The sequence below is a fragment of the Somniosus microcephalus genome, chromosome 12 (assembly GCF_052327205.1).
Source record: "Somniosus microcephalus isolate GS21.2 chromosome 12, FLI_Smic_1.0, whole genome shotgun sequence".
NCBI lineage: Eukaryota > Metazoa > Chordata > Chondrichthyes > Squaliformes > Somniosidae > Somniosus > Somniosus microcephalus.
The window spans coordinates 225,374,295-225,398,805 of NC_140998.1; positions in this window are offsets into that span (position 1 = coordinate 225,374,295).

The window sequence follows — 24,511 nt, forward strand, 5'->3', positions numbered from 1 at the left end:
TCACATTATCAACATAGAGCATCTCTTCCTCATTAAAAAAAATAATTATTCAAAATAGTAATACTTTACTGAAATCCTTTATTCCAGGACAAATACCTTTATTGGATTCACTACAAGATTCATTTTCACAAAGCAAGGTGCTCGTTTCTCTTTTGATCTTTTTAACTGGAGCTGTCTCTTCCATCGCTGAGGCATTGTCCTCAGTGAAGCCCCTGGAAACTTCAGCTTTATCCTCTTCTGATTGGGATGCAATCTGTGATGGGGCTTTTTGGTTCTGAAATGCAGAATATGACAGTAAAACTGTATCTCACCGCTTCTGAATGAAAGAATAGCTGCCTCAAGACTGCCTGTATGACTAAAGAGATTGTGTACAAGTCAAAGTGTTTGTCTATTTTTCCTGTTCGTTAGTTGTTTTCGAATATTTAATAAACAAAGCTACCCAACTACCCGTTGGATAAATGCAGTTGCTCCCCAGTGTAATACTGAGCCACACATATCAGAAAGTTCCCATGTTTGATACTGTACTCCTCTGTTAAGTTTGCTGATCTCAGCAAATGTGGTAAACTTAATAGAATCATAGAATGGTTACAGCACAGAGGTAGGCGATTTGGCCTGTCGAGCCCATGCTGGCTCTCTGCAAGAGCACTTCAGCTAGTCCCACTCCCTGCCCTCTCCCCAGAGCCCTGCACATTTATTTCCATCAGGTACTTATCCAATTCCCTATTGAAAGCCACAATGCAGCACGGTGGCATAGTGGTTAGCACTGTTGCCTCACAGCGCCAGGGACCCGGGTTCAAATCCGGTCCTCGGGCGACTGTCTGTGTGGAGTTTGCACATTCTCCCCGTGTTTGCGTGGGTTTCCTCCGGGTGCTCCGGTTTCCTCCCACAGTCCAAAGATGTGCTGGTTAGGTTGATTGGCTATGATAAATTGACCCTTAGTGTTAGGGGGATTAAATACGTGGGGTTACGGGGATGGGGTGGGATATGTGTCGGTGCAGGCTCGATGGGCCGAAATGGCCTCTATCTGCACTGTGGGGTTCCTGTGATTTCCTGTGAATCTGCCTCCACCATCCTTTCAGGCAGTGAATTCCAGATCCTAACCACTCGCTGCGTAAAACAGTTTTCCTCATGTCGCCTTTGGTTCTTTTGCCAATCACCTTAAATCTGTGTCCTCTGATTCTCGACCCTTCCGCCAATGGGAACAGTTTCTATCTTCTATGTTTCTCTCTATCTACTCTGTTTAAACCCCTCATGATTTTGAACTCTTCTATCAAATCTCATCTCAACCATTTCTGCTCTAAGAAGAACAACCCCAGCTTCTCCAGTCTATCCACATAACTGAAGTCCTTCATCCCTGGAACCATTCTCTAAGGCTTTCGCATCCTTCCTAAAGTGCGGTGCCCAGAATTGGACTCAATACTCCAGTTGAGGCCTGTAATGAAATCTGTTTGTTCTTGCCTGTATTCGTTCTTGCCTGTATTCGTTTTGCACTCATGTATATTACCCTCCCCCACACGGTGTATAGTTTCACTTCCTCTTTCCTGACTAACCTGCATGACTCATTCCTGCGAGCCAGTCAGTGTGTTGAGATGGTAGCTCTGATCTTAGTGATTAAAAGCCAACTTGTTAAAGTCTATAACTTCTAGTTTTGTGGTTATTGAAGGCACATCAATTTTAATCACTAAAGAATACTAGGATGGATCGACTCCTAAAACCAGAGCGTCTGGACTTGGATCCACATTCTGCTGAAGCATCAAATCAATTTGGACACTGGCTCAAATGCTTCGAACTCTTCGCGAGGGCCTCATCCGCTAGCGAGGTAGATAAACTGAGCCTACTGACTACTCGCGTTAATCATCGGATTTATTCGTTCATCCGGGACGCCACCTCTTACACGGAGGCCATCACTATCCTGAAGGCCCAATACCAGAGGCCAGTAAACGAAGTGTACGCCAGACATCTGCTGGCTACACGCAGGCAGCAACCTGAGGAATCAATGGACGATTTCTTACAGGGCCTAAAGGACTTGGTCCAGGACCGTAACTGCAAGGCCGTGACGGCCAACGTGTACTCTGACGAATTGGTCCGCGATTCCTTCATCACGGGCCTCAAATCGAATTATATCCGGCAGAGACTGCTGGAGAAGGAGGTCCTGGACTTAAAAAAGGCAGTGGCCACTGCGCGATCGCTGGACGTGGCCCAGAAAAACTCTGACTCTTATTCTTCCGGCCATGCGGCCCTCACCGCCTCGTGCGTGCCGAGCGGGCCGCCATCTTGGAATCAGCCATCTTCCCCATCCAGGTCTCAGACCAGCTCTACACCGCCGGAGTCCCCACACAGAAGTTCACCCAGGAGTCCTACTACAGCGGCAATGTCTCGAGGCCCGAAATGCTACTTCTGCGGCCAGGCCAAGCACCCCAGGCAACGATGCCCAGCGAAGGACGCTACATGCTTCAAATGTAAGAAAAAGGGGCATTTTAGCAAAGTCTGCAGGGGGAATCCGATTTCCAACTCAGTCACCGCCTCGTGCGTGCCGCCATCTTGGGATCCGCCATCTTTTCCCGACTCAACGGCCGCCCAGGGCCCAACAGTGGCTTCGATCACGGTGGATCAATCCAGGCCACACCCGTTGACAAAATCTATGATGGACATACAGGTAAACGGGAATTTAACGAAATGTTTAATTGACTGTGGGAGTACCGAGAGTTTTATCCACCCTAGCCTGGTACGGCAGCACTCATTAACAGTAACCCCTACACGGAGCAGAATTGCTATGGCTGCTAAGCCCCACACTTCGGACATTTTGGGCTACTGTGTGGTAACACTGACTGTAAAAGGCACGGACTACAAGGATTTTAAACTCCTCATGATGCCAGAACTCTGTGTTAATGTAATCTTGGGCCTGGGCTTCCAGTGCCACCACGAAAGTGTCACGCTAGCATATGGCGGGTCCCAGCCACCACTCACAGTCTGTGGCCTATCAACCTTAAAAATCAGCCCGCCCTCTTTATTCGCTAATCTCGCTCCGAACTGTCGGCCCATAGCGACCAAAAGTAGACGGTACAGTCTGGAAGACAGACACTTTATCAAGGCGGAAGTGGACAGACTCCTGCGGGAAGGCATTATTAAATGCAGTACCAGTCCGTGGCGTGCCCAAGTAGTCATAGTTAAAAATAGCGAAAAGAAACGGATGGTAATTGACTACAGCCAGACTGTTAATATTTATACCCAGCTGGACGCCTACCCTTTACCCCGCATATCAGAAATGGTCAACCAGATCGCGCAATACCGAGTCTTCTCGACTATCAACCTCAAATCCGCGTATCACCAGCTCCCCATTAGAACGGAGGACCGCCCATACACCGCCTTTGAGGCGAACGGACGCCTCTACCATTTTCTCAGAGTGCCCTTCGGGGTAACAAATGGGGTCTCGGTCTTCCAACGTGAGATGGACCGCATGGTTGAGGAGAATAAACTACAAGCTACCTACCCCTATCTGGACAATGTCACTATCTGCGGGCACAACCAGCAAGACCACGATCTAAATCTTGCGAGATTTTTAAAAACTGCCCTAAAGCTGAATCTAACCTACAACGAAGACAAATGTGTCTTCAACACAACCCGTCTCTGTATCCTCGGCTGTGTGGTGGAAGATGGGGTAATTGGACCGGACCCTGACCGATTACGCCACCTAAAGGAACTGCCCCTGCCACACAATCCCAAAGCTTTAAAAAGGTGCCTGGGATTTTTTTCGTATTATGCCCAATGGGTGCCCAATTACTCTGATAAGGCCCGACCCCTCATTAAATCGACGTCCTTCCCACTATCAGCTGAAGCTCGGGAGGCTTTCACCAGTATCAAACAGGACATTGAAAGGGCTGCAGTGTGCAGTGGACGAAAGCATTCCCTTTCAAGTCGAAAGCGATGCGTCAGACTTTGCTTTAGCTGCGACCCTCAATCAGGCTGGGAGACCTGTGGCCTTCTTCTCCCGAACCCTTCAGGGACCTGAAATCAGGCACTCTTCTGTCGAGAAGGAGGCACAGGCTATAGTGGAGGCAGTGCGGCACTGGAGACACTACCTAGCCGGCAAACGTTTCACCCTGCTCACCGACCAGCGGTCGGTGGCTTTCATGTTTAATAACAAAGGGGGAAAATCAAGAATGACAAAATACTCAGGTGGAGGATCGAACTATCCACGTTCGACTATGATATTATGTACAGGCCGGGAGCCCTTAATGAACCCCCAGACGCCCTATCGCGGGGAATGTGTGCCAGCATTCATACGGACAAATTACAGGGTCTCCACAATGACCTCTGTCACCCAGGGGTCACCCGACTATACCATTTTATAAAGTCCCGCAATCTGCCCCACTCCATCGAGGAGGTCAGGGCAATGACCAGAGCCTGCCGCATCTGTGCGGAATGCAAGCCTCGTTTCTACAGGCCTGACCGTGCACACCTTATCAAAGCCACACGGCCATTCGAGCGCCTAAGTCTGGACTTCAAGGGACCCCTTACCTCTGCCGACCGTAACGTATACTTCCTCAATATCATCGATGAATATTCCCGCTTCCCCTTCGCCATTCCCTGCCCAGACATGACCAGTGCCACGGTCATCAAGTGTCTCGGTAATCTATTCTGCATGTTTGGCATGCCGAACTACATACACAGCGATAGGGGGACGTCATTTATGAGTGACGAACTGCGCCAGTTCTTGCTCTCAAAGGGGATAGCCACTAGCAGAACCACTAGCTACAACCCCCGGGGTAATGGGCAAGTGGAAAGGGAGAATGCTACTGTTTGGAAGGCTGTCACGTTAGCCTTAAAGTCAAAAGGCCTTCCGACCTCCCGCTGGCAGGAAGTCCTCCCAGACGTGCTCCACTCCATAAGGTCTCTGTTATGTACAGCCACTAACGCTACCCCCTCACGAAAAGATGTTCGTTTTCCCCCGGAAATCGACCTTGGGCATATCTCTACCCGCGTGGCTGACGTCCCCGGGGACAGTACTATTGCGGAAGCACGTGAGAGGCCATAAAACGGACCCCCTTGTGGAAAAGGTACAGCTCCTCCAGGCAAACCCTCAGTACGCCTATATCGAATACTCTGACGGGCGAGAGGACACTGTTTCCATAAAAGACCTCGCTCCCTCGGGGAGCAGAGAGAACGATGAGAGACTACCCGAGGAAGACCTACACAAAGAGACAGGACGCCCAGAGGTATCAATACCCAACTTTAACCTGGAGGACACTGCAGATAACCTGGAAGACACTGCGGAGGCCCGGACAGCGGAGGAACCAGAATCCACTCCCCTAGAGGCACCCCAACCGGCTTTGCGCCGATCACTGAGAACCGCAAAACCTCCTGGCAGACTCACTTATACCAACTTTTAAGAAACATCACCCCGATGGACTAAATCTAAAGAAGGGGTGAATGTAATGAAATCTGTTTGTTCTTGCCTGTATTCGTTCTTGCCTGTATTCGTTCTTGCCTGTATTCGTTTTGCACTCATGTATATTACCCTCCCCCACACGGTGTATAGTTTCACTTCCTCTTTCCTGACTAACCTGCATGACTCATTCCTGCGAGCCAGTCAGTGTGTTGAGATGTTAGCTCTGATCTTAGTGATTAAAAGCCAACTTGTTAAAGTCTATAACTTCTAGTTTTGTGGTTATTGAAGGCACATCAAGGCCGAACCAGTGTTTTATAAAGGTTCATCATAACTTCCTTGCTTTTGTACTCTATGCCTCTATTTATGAAGCCCAGGATCCCGTATGCTTTTTTAACCACGTTCTCAACCTGCCCTGCCACATTCAACGATTTGTGTACATATACCTCCAGGTCTCTGTTCATGCACCCCCTTTGGAATTGTACCCTTTACATTATATTGCCTCTCCTTGTTCTTCCTTCCAAAATGTATCACTTCACACTTTTCTGCATTAAATTTCATCTGCCACGTGTCCGCCCATTCCACCAGGCTGTCTATCGTCTTGAAGTCTATCACTATCCTCCTTACTGTTCAGTATACTTCCAAGTTCTGTGTCATCTGCAAATTGTGCCCTGTACACCCAAGTCTAATTACAATTTACCTCAGCACCCTTTTGCAAGGGAGGGAATAAAATTAGCCAGGATTCCCACTAAATACTAACTAATCATCAGTTGTGGAAAGGGTCTCTGCGTGTATACAAAAAAAGGGACAGATCTTCTCCAACAATGATGAGTCTAACACATGAAGAACAGCCATTTAGGAAATGCCAACAGGGCTGCACATTAAGTCAGCCTAGACTTAGGAAGCATGAATCAGTGCATTCAGGAAAATGGGAGAGGAGATTAGGTGCATAGTTTTACTACTTTACCTTTGGTCTTCACAAACCACCCACAATCCTGAAGGGATTCGCAAAATTTCATATGTTCCCCCCCCGAAGATTAATTGGAGTTATTAAAGAAACCTTGGAGTGACTGTGTTTTAAAAATCCAGGGCCTCTCAAAATGGCTGCGGTCAGACACATGGCCAAAGGGCCTGCGGCATCCATATGGATTTTCTGATAGCTTCACAGACTGCATGTTTAATTTGAACAATGCAGTGAGGCAAGCTCAGTTGTATTCACGCCCTGAGGCAGGTTATCAATTGTTTGCCTACACAATCTAAGTTCGGGCGGAGATAGTCCCAGTTGCTTGAGGAACATTCAGAACAATTGAGGAACATTCAGAACAATTAAGGACATTCAGAAAACAACGGAAAGGCAGTTGTGGTACTGATCGGTGCCATCAACGTAAATGGGCCAAAATCAAGGTCCTCTTGTCTTACGTTTTCGAGCCCAAATCGGGCAATGGAACAGACTGATGAGGCGCGATAATGACCCATTGCCGAGAGGATATAACTGGGGCGGCCCAGCACCTCTGTCTCTCTCTCTTCGCCTCGGCCCAGTGTCCTGTTTGTCTGCTAGCAACCAAGAAGGAAAACCATCTAGAAAGCATCGCAAGCACATTTCGACGGCAGCAGCGGGGCACAAGGGCCAGGCCTTTTCATCTGTTTCACCGGTGAGCATTATCTTTCTGGCCGTCACAAGACAACCTAGCTAGGTGTAAGGGTGGGAGTTAAAGGGGTATTACAAAATTGTGATTTTAGAATTTTTCCCTCGTTGTGTCCGTTTCTTCTCCCGTTAAGTGTAAAACTGTATTGCATCCATAGCGATTTATTTTATCTTCTGTATAATACTGTTTTCTTGTAGTGTTAGCTTTTCTAATTAATAAACATTGGTTTTCCTTGCACCAATCCACTGGTCTGTTCGTTTGTCCTTGTTACCACTCGATAAGTCCTGCGCTCAGAATCAGGAAGGGGAAAGCGATTCGCTACCACACAGCGGGCAGGGCAGCTCAGGAAAACATAACTGGCTGACCTACAATAAGCCCCTGGAACAAAACCCCCTACAATCCCTAAAAGACAGGTAGGGCTCGAAATTCGGTCGCCCCCAAAAACGGGTGGTTGGGTTGCGGAGTGGAGTCACGAGCCAGGTGGTCAAGAGATAGCCCTGGTCGCCCAGTAGCCACCCACTGGTTTGTCTTGGTGTCTCAAAGACTGAGGGAGTAGCCGACTGGCGCAGAACAAAAGCATCGTGACTGCTGCCAGGATACTGGGCATTCACCATCATGATATGCTGAGCATGGTCACACACCAACTGCACATTTAGCGAGTGGTAACCTCTGCGGTTGTGGTATAACTCAGCATTATACAGATTAAGTTAACGGCCAAAACTGTGGCAAATGGATTTCAATGTAGACAAGTGAGAGGTTATCCTCTTTGGACCTAAAAAGGATAGAACAGGATACTTTCTAAATGATGAAAAGCTAAAAACAGTGGCGGTCCAAAGAGACTTGGGGGTCCAGGTACAAACATCATTAAAATGTCATGAACAGGTACAGAAAATAATGAAAAAGACTTATGGAATGCTGGCCTTTATATCTAGAGGGCTAGAGTACAGGGGGTAGAAGTCATGCTGCAGCGATACAAAACCCTGGTTAGACCACACCTGGAGTACTGTGAGCAGTTCTGGGCACCACATCTTAGGAAGGATATATTGGCCTTGGAAGGAGGGCAGCATAGGTTTACCAGAATGATACCCGGACTTCAAGGGTTAAGTTACGAGGAGAGATTACACAAATTGTATTCCCTAGAATTTAGAAGGTTAAGGGGTGATCTGATCGAAGTTTTCAAGGTATTAAGGGGAACAGATCGGGTAGATAGAGAGAAACTATTTCTGTTGGTTGGGAATTGTAGAACTAGGGGGTATAGTCCAAAAATTAGAGCCAGGCCTTTCAGGAGTGAAATGAGGAAACACTCCTACGCACAAAGGGTTGGAGAAGTCTGGAACTCTCTTCCGCAAACGGCAATTGGTGCTAGATCAATTGTTAATTTTAAATCAGAGATTGATAGCTTTTGGTTAATTAAAGGTATTAAGGGATATGGGCCAAATGTGGGTATACGGAGTTATGTCACAGATCAGCCATGATCTCATTGAATGGTGGAACAGGCTCGAGGGGCTCAATGGCTTACTGCTATATTCCTAAGCATTTATATATGGTGCCCGCAATGCAACCTGCGCCATGGGGAAATCGCTATCATGGCAAAGTCAAGTGCATGCTCCATTTGCTTCTCTCTGGTCAGGGAGAAGACAATGAAGTCCTCTTTCCTGGTGTAAAGAGCTCCTGTCACCTCACTTGTGCAGCAGTGGACAGTGAACTGTGAGATGTTACAGATGTCGCCTGCTCCAGCCTGGCAGGATCCTGACGCTCAGAAAGTCACGGTCACCTGCACAGCCACTGCTGGCGCTGTCCTTGCCCTGGAGTGAGGCTGCAGGTCTGGCTGCAAGAGGTGGCAGACTTCTGTGAACACCTCCTTCATAACTCGCAGATGCCTCAGACACTGCTCCTGGCTCAGGTTGAGGTTAGAGAATTGCTCTCGGAAGACCCTAGGTGGGTAAGGCCACCTGCTGAGAGCCCTCCCTCTGTGAGCAGCTTGTCCTCTTCTTTGTCGCCTCTGCTCCAACTCCCTGACATGTTGCAGGCCAAGGGGGATGACAACTAGAGCACCCATGACTGGGAGCAAGTAGTCTGACAAGAACCCTTGAATTCAGAAACAAGGGGCTCGATTTTACCAGCCTCGTGGAGGCGGGTTTGGAGGGGGAACTGCTGGCAAAATCAAAAATATTGGAAGCAGGTCCTGAACCCGCTTCCAACCCGCCTCCAATCAATCTTCCTGGTGCTCAAGTCCCCGATTTGCGCAGGGACCCGACTCCTAGCGGCGGGAAGAGGATTATAGCCACTTAACTGCTTGTTAACAGGTAGGACAGAGATGAGGAGGAATTTCTTCACCCAGAGAGTGGTGAACCTGTGGAATTCTTTACCACAGAAGGCAGTTGAGGTCAATTCATTAAATATATTCAAGAAGGAGTTGGATATATTTCTTAAGGCTAAAGGGATCAAGGGATATATGGAGAAAGCAGGGACAGGGTACTGAATTTGGATGATCAGCCATGATCTCATTGAATGGCGGAGCAAGCTCAAGGGGCCGAATGGCCTACTCCTGCTCCTATCTTCTATGTTTCTATGTAACAAAGATCTTCATTCTGTAGAAAATGGAATTATCTTTCCAAACTTTAGCACATCCACTCCACCAAGTGTTTTTGTGAAGGCTGTACACAGGAATTTAGAATACAAAAACAAAATCAGAGATAAGGAATTAACTGTATGAATAAATACCTATCAGCAACCATACTTGCTTTTCCTGTTTTCTCCCTGCTCGCCTGAAGAAACTGAAGTACAGTTCTATAGGTGCTAATTGTCCTCCAGTGCCTTGTCCAAGTGTCTAAACAGCAAGTATTGGCAGGGAACTCAAGTATCAGGAGGCATCACTACGCACAAGTACTTTTCCAGCAGAGCTCAAAACATAATAATCAAGAGCAAGGATCCTGGCTACAAACTAGGAACCTTGAGATCTTAGTGCTGCAGCAGGGACCAAAGAAGTGTGTCCTTGTGAACCAGTTAGAGCCATACTATGGAGCCTCGTGACTAACATATAAAGTTTAATCCATGTTCCAATTAATTTGCCAATATTTCAAGCTGCTGCTGTTCACATATTTTGAGATGCTGATGGAGGATTTATCCACAAGCAGTGTTAAGGATAGTTCATTTCCAAATCTCCAAGTCATGAAATTCAAATAGGACAAGTAAGAAAGTAAGAAATATAATTACCAATAGAGTCAAGTTGCCAAGGTCATCGGCTGCAGATTGGGCACTCATCCAACAGAATTAAAAAGAAAATTAATTGCTGGAAATGAGAGATAAAGACAGAAAATGCTGGAAGTGTGTAGCAGGTCAATTCATGTCTGAAGGAGAAAGACTGGTTAATGTTTGAGGAGGACCCTGTATCAATATGTCTTTCAGATGCTGACAGGCCTGCTGTGAATTTCTAGCAGTTTGTTTCCACCTTGACACATTAGTCTGATAAGAATTTCTGTTCACACTGAATTACCTTTCTGGTGCTCTCTTTCTTAGTCTTCTTGGTATCTTCATTCTTAAAGGGAGGCTTAAAGATTCTCACCTCTTAAAAAAAAAGTTATGTCAGTGATTTGGATAATCTCAGAATTTAGTTTATTTATGTTAACAGCATGATGATTCTAAAAATATCTAGTGTATTCCAGCCCAAAGAAGAATCAACACATTATGCAGATAAAAATTAGAAAAAGAAAACTTGCATTAAGTATATATTTCAGCCAGGAAAAATATAAGTCAATTTACTTATCTTTCCAGTTAGGCAAAACCTAAAAGTAACTGCCTCCTGACAACAAATTTGTACGAGCTCCTGGCCAAACTGGTTGCAATCAGGTTTAAAAAATAAACACTTTTAATATTTTAACGAAGAAAACACATTCAATTTACGTGGTGGGTTTTTCACAAGAGGTTTAGGCGTCCAATCCTCATCCGAGTCACTCGATTCATACACACGAGGTTGGCACCCCCTGCTACGTCTTGACATGAATGCTGGCTTTGGTACATTCAATCCTGTGAAAATTAAAATATTCCAATCATCTACAGTTGGTAATTGCTTGTATTTAACTTACCGATGTAAGGCATCTGTTGAATCTAACCACTTTAGAATAATATCAGGTAAGAGCAGTACAGAGGCTTTCCTTTCATAGAAACATAGAAACATAGAAGATAGGAGCAGGAGTAGGCCATTCGGCCCCTCGAACCTGCTCCGCCATTTAATGAGATCATGGCTGATCATCCAAATTCAGTACCCTGTCCCTGCCTTCTCTACATATCCCTTGATCCCTTTAGCCTTAAAAAATATATCTAACTCCTTCTTGAATATATTTAATGAATTGGCCTCTACTGCCTTCTGTGGTAGAGAATTCCACAGGTTCACCACTCTCTGGGTGAAGAAATTCCTCCTCATCTCAGTCCTAAATGGCCTACCCCTTATCCTTAGACTGTGACCCCTGGTTCTGGACTCCCCCGCCATCGGGGACATCCTTCCTGCATCCAGTCTATCTAGTCCTGTTAGTATTTTATAAGTTTCAATGAGATCCCCTCTCATTCTTCTAAACTCCAGCGAGTATAAATCCAATCGACCCAATCTCTCCTCATACGTCATTCCTGCCATCCTAGGTATCAGCCTGGTGAATCTTCGCTGAACTCCCTCCATGGCAAGAACATCCTTCCTCAGATAAGGCGACCAAAACTGCACACAATACTCAAGGTGTGGTCTCACCAAGGCCCTGTACAACTGCAACAATACATCCTTGATCCTGTACTCAAACCCTCTCGCTACGAAGGCCAAAATACCATTTGCCTTCTTAACCGCCTGCTGCACCTGCATGCTTACCTTCAGCGACTGGTGCACAAGGACACCCAGCTCACGTTGCACTTCCCCTTCTCCCACTCTATTGCCATTCAGATAATAATCTGCCTTCCTGTTTTTGACACCAAAGTGGATAACCTCACATTTATCCACGTTATATTGCATCTGCCATGCTTCTGCCCAATCACCCAACCTGTCCAAATCATACTGGAGTTTCTCGGCATCCTCCTTTCAGTACACACTCCCACCTAGCTTTGTGTCATCTGCAAACTTGGAGATATTACATCCGATTCCCTCGTCTAGATCATTAATATATATTGTGAATAGCTGGGGTCCTAGGACCGATCCTTGCGGTACCCCACTAGTCACTGCCCGCCACTCGGAAAAAGACCCGTTTATTCCAACTCTTTGCTTTCTGTCTGCCAACCAGTTCTCTATCCAAGTCAATACCTTGCCCCCAGTCCCACGTGCCTTAACTTTACACGCTAATCTCTTCTGCAGGACCTTATCGAAAGCCTTCTGAAAGTCCAAATACACCACATCCACTGGTTCTCCCTTATCAATTTTACCAGTTACATCCTCAAAAAATTCCAGTAGATTAGTCAAGCACGATTTACCTTTTGTAAATCCATGTTGACTTTGTCCGATCCTGTCACTGTTTTCCAAGTGCTCTGCTATTACATCTTTTAAAATGGACTCTAGCATTTTCCCCACTACCGATGTCAGGCTTACCGGTCTATAATTCCCCACTTTCTCTCTACCACCTTTTTTGAACAGTGGGGTAACATTAGCTACCCTCCAATCCATGGGTACAGTTCCAGAGTCTATCGAATTTTGGAAGATGACCAGCAATGCATCTACTATTTCTAGGGCCACTTCCTTAAGTACCCTAGGATGTAGATTATCAGGCCCTGGGAATTTATCGGCCTTCAATCCCGTCAATTTCTCTAACACCATTTCCCTACAAATACTGATTTCTTTCAGTTCCTCCCTCTCATTAGGCCCTATGTTCCCCGACATCTCTGGGAGGTTATTTGTGTCCTCCTTTGTGAAGACAGAACCAAAGTATGTATTTAATTGGTCTGCCATTTCTTTGTTCCCCATGATAAATTCCCCTGATTCTGACTGCAAGGGACCTAAGCTTGACTTCACCAATCTTTTTCTCTTCACATATCTATAAAAGCTTTTACAGTCAGTTTTTATGTTCCCTGCAAGCTTACTCTCATACTCTATTTTCCCCCTCTTAATTAATCCCTTTGTCCTCCTTTGCTGAATCCTAAACTGCTCCCAATCCTCAGGTTTACTGCTTTTTCTGGCCAATTTATATGTCCTCTCCTTGGATCTTAGTGTTAGCCATGGTTGAGTCACCATTTTTGTTTTATTTTTATGCCAAACTGGGATGAACAGATTCTGTAGTCCATTCATGCGATCTTTGAATGTTTGCCATTGCTTATCCAACGTCAACCCTTTGAGTGACATTCCCCAATCAATCCTACCCAACTCTCGCCTCATACCATCATAGTTTCCTTTATTTAAATTCAGGACCCTAGTCTCTGAGTCAACTACTTCACTCTCCTTCTTAATGAAGAATTCTATCATATTATGATCGCTCCGACCCAAGGGGCCTCGCACAACAAGATTGCTAATTAATCCTTTCTCATTACATAATACCCAGTCTAAGATGGTCTGATCTCTAGTTGGTTCCTCGACATATTGGGCCAGGAAACCATCCCTTATACACTCCAGGAATTCCTCCTCCACAGTATTGTTACTAATTTGGTTAGCCCAATCTATATGTAGATTAAAGTCACCCATGATAACTGCTGTGCCCTTATTGCACGCATCTCTAATTTTCCTTTTAATGCCATCCCCAACCACCACATTACTGTTTGGGGGTCTATATACCACTCCCACTAATGTTTTCTGCCCCTTGGTATTTCTCAGTTCTACCCATACAGATTCCACATCATCGGAGCCAATATCTTTCCTTACAATTGTGTTAATCCCTTCTTTAACCAGCAATGCCACCCCACCTCCTTTTCCTTTTTGCCTATCTTTCCTGAATATTGAATACCCCTGTATGTTGAGTTCCCAGCCTTGGCCACCCTGGAGCCATGTTTCCGTAATCCCAATCATATCATATTCGTTTACCTCTATTTGCGCAGCTAATTCATCCACCTTATTACGAATGCTCCTTGCATTAAGACACAAAGCCTTCAGGCTTGTTTTTTTAATGTTCTTAGACCTTTTAGAATGATTATTTACTGACTGCCACCTTTGTTATTCTCCTTCCTGTCTTTTGCTTCTATCCTTGTTTCCCTTTCCTCTGTCTCCCTGCTCAGGTTCCCAACCCCCTGCCATTTTAGTTTAAACCCTCCCCCAGAGCACTAGCAAACACTCCCCCAAGGGCATTGGTCCCGGTCCTTCTCAGGTGCAGACCATCAGGTTTGTACTGGTCCCAACTCCCCCAGAACCGGTTCCAATGTCCCAGGAATTTGAATCCCTCCACCTTGCACCATTCCTCTAGCCACGTATTCATCTGAAATATCCTTCTATTTCTACTCTGACTAGCATGTGGCACTGGTAGAAATCCTGAGATTACTACGTTTGAGGTCCTATTTTTTAATTTACCTCCTAACTCCCTATATTCAGCTTTTAGGACCGCATCCCATTTTTTACCTATATCGTTGGTACCTATATGCACCACGACAACTGGCTGTTCACCCTCCCCTTCCAAAATGTTCTGCAGCAGCTCTGAGACATCCTTGACCCTTGCAACAGGGAGGCAACACACCATCCTGGAGTCTCGTTTGCGGCCGCAGAAACGCCTATCTATTCCCCTTACAATAGAATCACCTATCACTATAGCTCTACCCTTCTTTTTCCTCCCGTCCTGTGCAGCAGAACCACCCCTGTTGCCAGGAAGTTGGCTGCTGCTGCCTTCCTCTGATAAGCCATCCCCCCCAACAGTATCCAAAGCGGTATATCTGTGATGGCATCTGGATTTAAATCCAACTCGGACTGATCAGATGAAAAGGAGCTTTTATGTTATGCTGGGGTGCTGGGAGCACAGCACTCAGACCCTGGACCTCTAAGAGCCTTCTTTTCACAGTTCTTCTTTAGTAGTATGTCACTGATCCCTATTGCACCCATTGGAGAGTCCGAAGGAAGGAGCTTTACATTTGTGACAGCTGATGGTCACTCACAGGACCAAGGGAAAGGCAGGGCAGTGATGGCATCTGAGATGCAGAGTTCACGTCCTTTATTCCAATATTTATTGATTTTATTCTTGGTTTAGTATTTAATGATAATAATTTAATGGTTTAGCAGAAAGAATGGGGGAAAAGCCACGCTGGATGGAGACCAGTCACATTTTTTTTAAAGGGAACAAAAATGCAATCCTTATTTTCCTTCCAGTTTCACTCATTTCTACATAAAGTAAAACAGAACAGTACACTTCTCTCCACTGCTACTGGTTTCACACAATAACTCTGCTTTTGCTAACTCCAGCGATAATGCATTGAACATCAATGTCCTTATGATGCCACTACATATAGCAACCTTTTTTTAATTGATTCACGGGATGTGGGCGTCGCTGGCAAGGCCCGCATGTTGAGCCCATCCCGAATGGCCCTTCAGAAGGTGGTGGTGAGCTGTCATTTCAGAGGGCAGTTAAGAGTCAACCACATTGTTGTGGGTCTGCAGTCACATATAGGCCAGACCGGGTAAGGATGGCAGATTTCCTTCCCTAAAGGACATTAGTGAACCAGATAGGTTTTTATGACAATCCGGTAGTTTCATGGTCACCATTACTGACACCAGCTTTTTATTCCAGATTTATTTAATTAACTGAATTTAAATTCTCCAGCTGCCATCGTGTGATTTGAATTCATGTCGCTGGGTCATTAGTCCAGGCCTCTGGATTACTAGTCCAGTAACAGAACCACTATGCAACCGTAACCCTAACCAAGGCAATCCCTCTCTTTATGAATAGGAGCATTGAGTTGTGGGCACATTCTCCATTCAGGGCAATTTCCACACAAATATGTTGCCAGGCTGTGTCTAGCAACTAGTTCTAAAGTTTAAACTCATGGTAATAAGGGGTAACCGGGGGCCACTGAATATGGCTTTGTGCTATCCATGAACACCATCATCTCATTGAGATAAATCATTGCTTTTGATTGCAGTGTGAAATCTCCAATATCTATCAGTTAATGGAGATTCTGTTGCAGGGTTGGTTTGGAAACTGTTCTCTCAGGGAAGGGAAAATGAAAGGGAAAAGTGTACGTATTCTATCGCCTGGTTCAAAACAGCAATGACTGGTGCATAGAATGGCACTCAATCGCCATTTTAGCGACATTCATTGCTTGCCTGGGAGGATTAGTGGGACTGGAAGGAATCCCAGAAGCTGAATACTATCAGGCTCTCCAAATAGCTTATTTGGTAAAATGTACCATCTAATAATGGAACAGGGTCAGAAAGACCAGAAAGACCCAGGTTTGATGCCTGACCTGTGCAGTTAGCTCATCTCAGCCACAGTGACAACAGAAATGTTAAAAGTGGCCTCACTTCAGGTTAGGAAGGGGTAAAAATATCAGTCAGGAGTTTCACTCTTGGTCACTATCCAGTTTTTCTGATGAAAAATACATGTGTGCTAGTCAGATGAAGGCAGGTTCAGGATCAGCTTTGCTGTCCACCAACTCTCAGACAGGATTTTTTGTTTCAGCAATATTGGAAGGAACGTATGCCAGTACATGTGAAAGTGTTCAGGAGAGGAAGGGAGAAATGTAGAAAGGAAGAAAAAAAATGGATTCAGTACAAACCTATTGCAAGCATGGCTTCATAGTTCCGCTTCACATTCTTATAACGGATCTTTTCCCATTCACTCAGCTCTGCCCATTCATCTTTGGAAAAATGAACGGCAATTTCTTTAAACTTGTCTATAATCTGAAAACATAAAATGAATGTGATTCCTGATACATCTAGGCATCAAAATCTGTAATCTCCACAAACTAAAGTTTACAAATGTGGGATTAGCTGCCCAGTCAGATCTGCCATTCTTTACAAGAATATCCTGCACGTCACTAGAGTGTGCTGGCACTAATCGCTGGTAGAATATCAGATAAAGGGCAGCCTCCCTACAAAACACGTCAATGTCATGATGGTGTGGTTGTTGTCCATATGATCTTTGTACTATGGTACACTAAAAATAAAGCTGGACAAGCCCAATTATCAGTTCATTTTACCCAAAAAGCCTGCCTGGTAGAGAACGATATTATACACTTCATTCATGCAAGGCTCTGAGGGAACAGAGTAGTAGCCAGCTCATATGCCAGGATGAATCTTCAGTAGTCATCTTCGAAAGGGAAGCATCTGTCACCAGCTATATTTGAGAAGGAAGTGACTACAGCAGAAACCTTTAGAGGTTTTGATGCTCCAATCATCTTCAATTCCAGAGCAGAGGCCACCAGCCCACCTCTACCAGCTGGCCCAATGGAGATGGATGAAGAGACCATGGACAACACAAGTTCTGCTGAAGAGGTATCACAACAACAAAATTGTATTTATACAGCTCATTTAATGTAGTAAAACATCCCAAGGTGCTTCACAGGAGCATTGTTAATCAAAATTTGACACCGAGCCACATAAGCAGATATGAGGGCAGAGTTTGGTCAAAGAGGTAGGTTTTAAGGAGCTTCTTAAAGGTGGAAAGAGAGGTAGAGAAGCGGAGGGGTTTAGGGAGGGAAATCAAGAGCTTAAAACTTTGGTAGCTGAATGCACAGCCACCAACGGTGGAGCAATTAAAATTGGGGATGGCCAGAATTAGAGGAGTGTAGATGTCTCGGAAGTTTGTGGGGCTGGAGGAGAATACAGAGATAGGGAGGGGTGAGGCCATGTAGGGATTTGAAAATAAGCATGAGAATTTATTAAGTCATAGCATTGCTTAACAGGGAGCTAATGTAGATCAGCGAACACAGGGGTGATGGGTCACCGGGACTTGGTCCAAGTTAGGACACAGGCAGCAGAGTTTTGGATGACCTCAACTTTGATGAGAGTGGAAAGTGCAAGGCTGGCCAGGCGTACGTTGAATAATCAATTTGAGATAACAAAGGCATGGATGAGGGTTTCAGCAGCAGATGAGCTGAGGCAGGGGTAGAGTCGGGCGATGTTCCAGAGGTGGAAATAGGCGGTCTTAGTGATGGCGCAGATATGTGGTCAGATGGTCATCTTGGGGTCAAAAATGAAACCAAGATTGCGAACAGTCTGATTCAGCCTCAGACAATTGCCAGGGAGAGGGATGGAGTCAGTAGCTAGGGAATGGAGTTTGTTTCATGGACTGAAGGCAACGGCTTTGGTCTTCCCATTATTTAGTGGGAGGAAAATTCTGCTCATCCAGTACTGGATATTGGACGAGCAGTCTGACAATTCAAAGGCTGTGGTGGGGTCAAGAGAGGTGGTGGTGAGGTAGAGCTGGGTGTCGTCAGTGTACATTTGGAAACTGACACTATGTTTTCGGATGATGTTGCCGAGGGGCAGCTTGTCGATGAGAAATAGGAGGGGGCCAAGGATAGATCTTTGGGGGGCCACCAGAGGTAAGTGTGGCAGCGGGAAGCAAAGCCACTGCAGGTGCTTCTCTGGCTATGATTAGATAGATAAGAATGGAACTAGGCGAGTGCAGACCCACCCAGCTGGATGACGGTGGAGAGGCGCTGGAGGAGGATGCCATGGTCAAGGTCAACCGTGTCAAAGGCTGGAGACAGGTCGAGAAGGACGAGGTGAGATAGTATACTTTTGTCACAGTCACATATGATGTCACAAATAATAAAGTACTTAGAATGACAAACAGAACATCTTCAGTCCAAGAACACAAAGGAAGCCCTGGTGTAATCTGAGTCTCTTCACACAAAAGCTACATCAGTATCTAAGTAATTGCGTAGTTATGGAGACTAGAACTTTCCTGGGGCTGTCTGATACAAGGCAGCTGCAATCATTAGGGCTCTGTATTAGTTCGACGATGTCTCAATTAATAGAGAATCTGAAATTCCAGGAACTTGTTCACCTGTTGACATGGTGCTAGTTACAGCTTTATAAGGACTACAAGATAGACAGGCATTTCACATAAGCATAGCTAAATAAAGGTCAAAAAACACCATTGTGTGCTGGTATCTAGGACTCTCGAAACTAAACCCGAGGGATTTGTAAGTGGCAAAGCTAAATGTTATTCAAAATAAGTATCGTTTAGGTCAACTGTGCCCAGCCTGCATTGTAAACTTGCTCTGTAATAAACTTTTTCATAAGTTTAAGATCTAAGATTGGGCTGAAACGTTCTGGGATTATTTTTTTTGGCAGGGAGGGTGTGCAACTGAGTAGAGACCATTTGCTTCTTGATGGAGCAAACCTCCTCAATTATCACAGTTGACAGAAGACTGTATCTTGGCCACCAGTATTGTCATAGCGAATGCTGCCTCAGAGATGTTTGAAATTAGTTCAGAGTAGGAACCAGGTTAACAATGCTTGCTGCACGCTCATAAATAAAGGTGTCGATAGAATAACTCCCACACCCACCAAAATCAGCTCCCGTCATTCAGAATGTACTATGAGAGCACTCAATCCCCTCCCCAGACTCTAGATCATGAAAGCACAGATGCCCCTCAGGAGTTGTAAAGAGCAGACTAACAAAAGGTGCCCATGAAATGGCAATACAAGACACAGAAAGGAAGTAAGCTTGTGAGGATCTTGCACTTCACCAACAGTGCAGAGGTCACCATTCAGTAGAAGAAACCACTCAGTAGGACCTGAGAGTTGAATGGGATGTGTTCCCAAGTCACAAGCTTCTGCTGGGATCCAATGGCCCAACATTGGTCAGTTTGACAATGTGGAGCTCTCTGGGGGCAAGCAAAGGCACAGCCTTGAATATCTATGGCACTGGGGAGAATCATTTACAGTCAAGATTTGCAGATATGACCTCCTCAGGATGAGACCAAAAGAGTGATTGTCTATTTAAGGGCACTGTCTTGATGGACGATCTGCTGGGGTCAAAGTCTTTGTACAATTCTATCATTCTTTGAGCCTGGTTCTTGAAGACATAATTAACAAATCCACTGGCATCCTTTTTGTCCAGTGAAGACAATGACATTTTTTCCAAGGGCACAGGCAATCTTTATTAGGAGCAGAGTAATCATTATTATGGCATCATGATGTTGAAATGTCTTGAAGGGTTGTCTCACAAGACCTTCTACAACCAATTGTGGTGTTAACATGCGCCAGAGGCAAAAAATGGCTAAAAATGCTTCCACTCACCACCACTTTTTAAAATTATTCTTCCTCTCTTTCTTTAAGCACACACGCACATTCCACAGCCAATTGTAACCAAATAACCTACAGCAGGATTTTGGTACTTGTTTTTGAGCAATTTAAGGACACCCATAGTGAATGCCTCAGATTCCTCTCAGCTCAGTGCGACATTATTCACACTCACCTGAACGTCATGGTCGAGATCACTCTCGTAACTTCAAGGAATACAGGAACAGGAATAGTCCACTGAGCATGTTGTTAAGTATGTTAGATCCAACCCTTTAACCTCATTCATGTTTTGCCACTATCACCATTCACTTAATATCCTGACAACCCAAGAATCTATCACCTTTTAAATACGTGAATTAAATCTGCATCAATGGCCTCCTGTGGTAGTGCATTTCACATTCCCATAACATTTTGCTTTAAGAATATTTTCCTGGATTAACTTTTCAATAGCTTAGTTTTAGTTTTAAATTTATGTCCCTTTCTTACAGATTTCACGATCAGTAAAATTACTTTTGGAAATCATCTATCTTGTCAATTCCCTTTATAATTATTACACAGGATGTGGTCAATGCTGACAAAACCATCTTTAATGTCCATCCCCAGTAGCCTTGAGGAGCTGGTGGTGGACCTTCTTTTGAAACACCTCGATCAGATCACTCCTCGTGTTTCGGAAGATTTGCTCAGTCTCTGATCAGACCTAAGGTACTAAATGGAACAGGAAAGACAAATCCACAGCAGTACTTTCAGTTAAATTGTAACTACAAGACTAGGATAAACCTGGTAAAAGAGAAGTTCAGAACGACGGTCACAGCAGGAATTATCAGTACCTGAAATGGTCGCCTGGGGAGAGTAGTAAAGGCAAAAAACAAAAATAAATTAATTTAAGCAGTTAGATATTGTGATAAGGGAATCTTAAGTTTCTACTGGAAGGATAAGTTCGATGGGCCAAATGGTCTCACTGCTCAATACTAATGTTAGTGATCCAATCTAAACACTGGGGAACTCAGCCACTCCCTACTGACAGTATTAATGTGATTGGTATCTTTTGAGACTGAGCAGCTGAATCTTCCCCATCTCAAGTTGTAAACAATACATTTCTCCAGCATTTTCTTTCTGGTTTCCATTTGAAATCTCCCCTCATCTCACCTCCGATTTGCTCTTCTCAGACATGGCCTTGCCCTCTTCACTATCTTCCCTGTCACTCTGAGTTTTGCCCATCGCTTCCTGAGGTTGGCCACCTTATTTACTCAACTTTTCCCTCGGATTTTTGTGCCCTTCTCGATCCCTCAGTCTTTTCAATGGTTTTGCCCCCGGGACGATTATTTCTTCCTTTTTTCTGTCACCTCACGGGGCTAAAATGAAGTCGAATGTGAGTGAAAGACTTTCCTGTCAGCAGCAGTGTTTAGTTTATGTGGCACTAATATCTGAAGCGGTCTTTTCTTCTGACTTTCCCTCAGACTAACACGACCTGAGTCTCTTTCTGACTAAAAGTAACACTGCCAGCTCCTGGTTTTCCCTCAGGATATCTTTGTTCCTTTCCTCCTACAGAAATAATTTGTGATCCGATTTTTTTTTAGCTGCAATCCCTCAGCATTTGCCCTAAAGTGTGCAATGAGTGAGAATGTGCTTTCCCCGCCCTGCCACACACCTCCTGCAGCCTCCCGCTTTCTCCCCGTTGCCCGGCGACACCGCCTCTATTTATAGCCCCGCCTCCCCCGGGGGCGGGGCAGACAGAAGGGTGACACGTGGGCGGCGCTACGGCCAATCAGAGCGCTGCGGCTGAGGGTTGAGCAGGGCGCGAGCGCCGGCGTGACGAGACAGCCCGCCTCACGCGCGCCCTTTGAACCAAGGCCCAAAGACAAAGGGCGGGAATAAGACCCCGCGGAGCCTCGTGTTTGCGTCGCAGCGCCAGGCCCGGCCCGGCCCCCTGGGTGAGCGGGGCGACTGTCCGCCATCTTGCTGAAGGATTTCTCCCCGGCGACAGGCCCGGGTTACCCCGGCAACCGGCCGCCATCTTGGTGAAGGAAGGCGGGACTTGTCCCCGCGCAGCCAAATGCAAAGCTTAAGCACGCCACTCAAGCCAAAATCAGCACAGTCATCAATTGCTTAAACTATCGTGATCTGAGACTTCTCCCCACACCGCCTTGCACCGTTGCCCAGTTTATGCGCTTGTGTATGGGCCAACCAGTCCCCATAGCAACGGGGTGCACTTGTGCGACGTGCAGATGGGATTCAACGTTCCAATTGTGAGTTTAGCAGCAGCACATTTAAGTGAGACCTGAAAAGAAATGCCACTTTCGGTTAACAAACTAGCCCAGAAATTAGGCTCCTGCCCAAAGCCATTTTTCCCCACACAGCAAGAAAAAACCTAACCTAATTGTCTTGCCAAATCTGGCAACACTGACCCCAACCTAGTGCCATCAAATCCCAGGCTCATCCACTCCACACTACAAAATCCAGGTTGCTTGTCCCTATATTACTAAAACCCAGGACCTCCCCCTTACCAGTGCTGCTAATCAATTAAGTGCCGACTACTATCTTGCTGTGTATCCTGGACTTTAAAAAAAAGTAAAAATTGAGAGCATAGGTAAAGGTACATATAATAAAGAACACTGTTTTATAGTTTTTCATGGAAAACTGCAAATTCAATCCCCAAAATACTGGTAAAAATCCCAGAATACCATGTAATGAAATCACTCTTTGACTTACTTATTCACTAAGTTGGTGTCTCTGATATACTACATGGCATACTATCCCTGTTGTTAAAAAACAACACCATAGGAATGGAACAGGAGTAGGCCAGTTAGCCCCTCAAGCCTGTTCTGGCATTTAATGAGATAATGGCTGATCTGTGACCTAACTCCATTTGCCTTTGGAGGTGGGGGTGTTCCCATGCTCCTGCAACCTTGTCCTGCTAGGTGGGAGAGGTCGCCGGTTTGGGAGGTGCTGCCGAAGAAGCCTTGGCGAGTTGCTGCAGTGCATCTTGTAGATGGTACACACTGCAGTCACGGTACGCCGGTGGTGGAGGGAGTGAATGTTTAAGGTGGTGGATGGGTTGTGAATGAAACGGGCTACTTTGTCCTGGATGGTGTCGAGCTTCTTGAGTGTTGTTGGAGCTGTACTCATCAAGGCAAATGAAGAGTATTCCATCACACTCCTCGCACACAGGGGCTGTAAAAGTGGAGCGCAGAGGGAGTTAGAGAGTGGGAGAGGGGCAACGATATGGTGCAATGTGTAAGGATTTCAGGAGAGGGAGTGTGTGTGTGGGACAGGAATGTACAGCTTTTGGTGGAAACACGAGAGGAAAGATTGTTCCATAGGAACTAGAATTGTCTGTTCTGAATTTCTGTCCTGTACTTACAGTGATGACTTTTGTAATCTCCTTTTTCAGGGTATTAGAAGGGGAGGATTTGCAGACAAGAAACTCAAACCAAACATCATGCCGAGATATGACAGTCACTCAATTCATCAGGACCTGAATATCATCGGCCTTTGAATGCGGAAGGAGAAATCTTTCCCTGTTCTTGTGTGCGGGAAAGGATTTTAAACATTATTGTGACTGGGAAAGCACCGAGACCCACTCACACTTGAGCGAGAATGTTCCACTGCACAGACTGTTTAAAGAGCTTTAACCAGTTACACAGCCTGAAAAACCTTCACACCATTCACAGCGGGAAGAAACTGTACACGTGTTCTGTGTGTGGATGAGGCTTCAACCGATCGTCCAACCAGGAGAGACGGATGGACCATGGAGAAACCGTGGGAATGTGGGGACTGATAGAAGGGATTCAATTGTCCGTCTGAGATGCAAATTCATCAACGCAGACACACTGGGGAGAGACTGTTCACCTGCTCCGTCTGTGGGATGGGATTCAGTCGGTCATCCATCCTGCTGAAACACCAGTGAGTTCACACTGACGAGAGACCATTCAGTTGCTTTCACTGTGGGAAGAGATTCAGTCATCCCACCTCATTGAACACCAGCATGTTCACACTGGAGCGAATCCGTTCACCTGCTCTGCGTGCGAAGGGATTCACAAGGTCATTCAGTCTGTTGAAATACCAGGGAATTCACTCTGAAAGCAAACCTTACAAAAGTTCTTGTAAGTATTGGTGTGTATAGATTATTAAATAGAATACACTGGTTGACATATAGAATTATTTCAATATTAAGATAGAATAACTAGGGATTGTTAGGTTAAAACACACACCAGATAGACACATATCTGCTGCCGAGCATGGGTGAGTGTGAAGATTGAATTTAATGGCAGCAGGGTGTCTGGAGGACTGCTGGGGAGAGTGGCCAGAGAATCAGTCCCTTTTGTAAAGGACATTGGAAGCTGTGAG